Below are 4,581 nucleotides of genomic sequence, written 5' to 3' on the forward strand. Positions count from 1 at the left end.
TTTGTTTGCTAATTTGTTTTTATTGGTTGCGTAGATTTCATCACGAAGCGAATGCAGAAAACATAACCTAAATATCGTTGAATTTGAAAGTCACTGAAAATGTAAGAACATAACAAAATGTGTAATCAATTACTGAACTTCCTTTTTAAATAAAATTTCAGCTTTGTAGCTGTCATACGGACAACTTACAAAACGGTGGCCTTTCGAACTTCTCAACAAACTACAAAGATTTTCAACTCCGAAGTAGGATTGAAACCCGAAAGGAAGAGGATGCAGAGCACCTCGGGAGAAGGTAAGCACTGCAAGAAGTGCGAGGGACCGGACGAAATCGAAGACATGGTCTGCTGCGATGGTTGCGATGCATGGGAGCATTACGGATGTGCTGGAGTATCCGACTCGATCGCTGGCTCAAGCCGCTCGTGGATGTGTGAAAACTGCCGAGTCAAACTACTAGCTGCAGCTGATTCCAACTCGACGGCGTCTGCGTATTCGTCCACATCCAGTAAGAAGTCCAGGAAAATTCAGCTCCGTCTGGATCTACTAGAACAGCAAAATCAGATCCGGATGAGGAAGCTAGAGGAGCAAGAAAAGTACCTGAAGGAAAAGTTCGCGATGCTCATGCAGCTGGAAGAAGAAGACGATGATGTGTGTAGCAGCAGAAGCAGAGTAAGTGCAAGATCCAAACGAGACAGGTTGGAAAAATGGTTGGAGAAAGAAGACATTTCAAGTACAGCCGGCGAGATGAACGTTACGCGCGGTGCAGTGCCAGAAAGCAAAAACGCCGAAGCCGGAGTTCCGGCCGCCGTCGACGGATCACGTCTGATAAATCCTGCCTTAGAAACACAGTCAGTTTCGAGGAAGTTGGATAATCAAGCTCTCGTTGGTCCTGTTCCGCACCCAACAACACTTCCATCTCATGTGGGATCTAGCATGTTTCCCGTGGCTGCGCCAGTCGTATCGAAAAAGTGTGGTAATGCTACAGTATCTCATGTCGGAAAACTGTCGAAGCAATTCGATGACGTTCCTTACACGCAACCAATGAGACCCGACGCACCCGTCAACTGGACCGCGCCTCCAAGCATTCTTGTACCAGGACAAGTGGATGAATACCAATGTGGCAAGCACACGAGAAAGTACAACCTGCCTGCCGACGATCGAGGACACGCCAGCGTACAGGATCCTGGCATCACGCAACCTGGTATTTCACTACCGACGTTCCGGAAAATACAAGCGGCGCCCGTATCGATTCGTGACGACCCTTATCAGTACCAGAGGAACTGCTACCCCGATCCAGCGTCACCTTGTCCAACAGCATCCCAGCTCGCCGCTAGACAGGTAATGTCGCGCGATTTACCAATCTTCTCTGGTGACCCAGAAGATTGGCCAATATTTTACAGCAGCTTCAAGAATTCCACTGCTGTCTGTGGATATAGTGACGCTGAGAATCTGGCAAGGCTGCAACGATGTCTTCGAGGAAATGCACTTGAGTCTGTTAGAAGCCGCCTGCTACTACCTTCGTCAGTCACCAGCGTAATAGACACGCTTCATATGCTCTTCGGAAGGCCGGAGATTCTCATCAATTCCCTCCTTCGACGTGTTCGGTCTTCACCGATCCCGAAAGCCGATAACTTGAAGTCGATCGTCGATTATGGACTAGCAGTTCAAAATCTGATTGATCACATGGTTTTGTCGGAACAACAAGCCCATCTGACAAACCCACTCCTCCTTAACGAGCTTGTGGAGAAGTTACCCACGCAGTTCAAACTGCAGTGGAGCAGCTTCAAACAGACGCAATTGAATGTCAACTTGGCGACGTTTAATTCATTCATCTCGAATCTCGTCTGTCTGGCCTCCGATTTGCTTGTCAGCTCGGAGTCATACCAAGGGAACAGCAAAGGATCTAGGGTGGACAAGCATAAAGAGAAGCTGTTCGTCCACTGTAGGGATCGTTCGGATGAACCGGATAATGCAGAACAACCCCCGGAACCAATTCAGGACAGATCATTCAAGGCGTGCACCTACTGCGAAGAAGAGAACCATCAAATTTCCAGTTGTGAAACTTTTCGTTCTCTGACTGTGGACGCTCGCTGGAAAGCCGTTCGAACGAAAAATTTGTGCAGAACATGCCTAGTGCCCCACCGGAAATGGCCCTGTCGTTCGAAGAGAGAATGCGGACTGGATAATTGTCGATCGCGCCACCACCCCATGCTACACGCCCAGTATACGCCACATGAACAAGTACCACGTCAGGCGGATGACAATCTACAGGAACATCAGAATCACCACCGGTGTCAATCCGCTTCGTTATTCCGTTATCTCCCCGTGAAACTGTTCGCCAATGGCAGGACCGTTACCATTTTCGCCTTTCTTGACGAAGGTTCGAGCACTACGCTTCTGGAGGCAGGAGTCGCTGAACAGCTGGGGCTGGATGGACCTTCGGCTTCGCTGTGGCTGTCCTGGACCGGTAATATAACGAGAGAAGAGAAAGGATCGAAACGCGTAAGTTTGACTATCGCTGGGGAAAGCTCCAAGCAAAAGTACGCTATCAACAGTATCCAAACAGTCGATGAGTTGCATCTACCTGAGCAATCGTTCAGTTACGACAGCCTAGCTGAGCACTATCCACACCTGGCAGGGTTACCTCTTCGAAACTACTCGAACGTCGTTCCCAAAATGATCATTGGATTGGAGCACGTGCGACTGCTTACTGCCCTCAAAACATGCGAAGGAAGAAACGGCGGACCAGTCGTCGTAAAAACCAGATTGGGTTGGTGCGCATTCGGGAAGGAATCTGGCGGAGTGCAACAGTCCGTGCATCTGAATCTTCACGTCCAAGAAACTATGACGAATCAGTCGTTGCACGAAGCAATGAGGAGCTACTTCGCTGTCGAGGAAAGTGCGGTAACAGTGAGGCCGGAGGCTGACGACGACAAACGCGCAGTCCAAATTTTGGAACAGACTACAATCAAGAAGGGGAATCGGTACGAAACCGGTCTGTTATGGCGGGTAGACAGTCCGTCGCTTCCAGATAGTCTACCAATGGCGATTAGTCGTTTGAAAAGCCTCGAAAGGCGATTGGCGCGGAACCCGGAACTGGCAAGGAATGTTCGGCAGCAGATTGAAAGTTACGTCGAAAAAGGTTACGCACACAAAGCATCTGCGAACGAGCTTCAAAACACAGATCCACGACACGTGTGGTACCTACCATTAGGTGTAGTCGTCAATTCCAGAAAGCCCGGAAAAATTCGGCTTATTTGGGATGCGGCGGCGAAGGTTCAAGGAATCAGCTTCAATGACCTTCTTCTTAAGGGGCCAGACTTGCTTGTATCGCTGGTGGCAGTGATTCTCCGGTTCCGGGAAAGGAACATCGCAGTTTGTGGTGACATCTGCGAAATGTTTCACCAAATCGAGATTCGATCGACCGACAAGCAATACCAACGATTTCTCTGGCGCAACGACCCAAAGGACGAGATCAGCGTGTACGTGATGGATGTCGCTACATTCGGCGCTACTTGCTCACCCTGCTCGGCGCAATATATAAAAAACAAGAACGCCGATACATACGCTTTGATGTACCCACGAGCAGCTGAAGCTATCACGAAAAATCATTACGTCGATGATTTTCTCGACAGCACCGATACGGTAGAAGAAGCCATCGAACTCGTCAGCCAAGTGAAGACCATACATTCCGATGCTGGTTTCGAAATCCGAAAGTTCCGGTCTAATTCTCCGGAAGTCCTTGTCGCCATCGGAGAATGCGAAGAAACATCAGGGAAGCCTATAAACTGCGATAAGCAAGCGATCGGCGATCGTGTACTGGGACTGCTGTGGGACCCGATTAAAGATGTATTCACGTTCGATGCATCATGCCTAAACATATCGCAGCTGCTCAACGGATGTTCGATCCCTACAAAGAGGCAAGTACTTCAATTAGTGATGAGGATATTTGACCCAATAGGATTTATTTCCCACTACACGATTCATGGGAAAATCCTAATGCAAGAAATTTGGAGAACTGGAACCAACTGGGATGAACCGATATCCGAGACCCTTTTGGATAACTGGTATCGGTGGTCGGAGCTATTGGCACTAATAGGAGAAGTGCAAGTGCCAAGATGCTATTTCGCAGATGTTCCATCGAAGACACTACAACAGCTGCAAGTGCACATCTTCGTGGACGCTAGCGAATGCGCCTATGCATGCGTCGCTTATCTGCGAATTGACTGCTCTAGCGGAAAAAGATGTGCTTTCCTGGCTTCGAAAACAAAAGTAGCTCCCCTCAAATCGCTCTCGATTCCAAGAATGGAACTACAGGCCGCGATGATCGGGGCACGCTTGATGCAATCACTCTGTTCTTCTCTGAGGCTGCCAATCAGCAAGAAGTGCCTCTGGTCAGACTCATCAACGGTGCTGGCCTGGCTCCGTTCCGACAGTCGAAAATATCACCAATTTGTCGGATTTCGCGTGGGAGAAATACTGTCGCTAACTACAATCGAAGAGTGGAGGTACGTGCCGTCTAATATGAACGTCGCCGACGAGGCTACGAAGTGGTCCTCCGGTCCAACATTCGACAACAACAAT

Source organism: Aedes albopictus, chromosome 3 (genome assembly GCF_035046485.1).
Source record: "Aedes albopictus strain Foshan chromosome 3, AalbF5, whole genome shotgun sequence".
Lineage (NCBI taxonomy): Eukaryota > Metazoa > Arthropoda > Insecta > Diptera > Culicidae > Aedes > Aedes albopictus.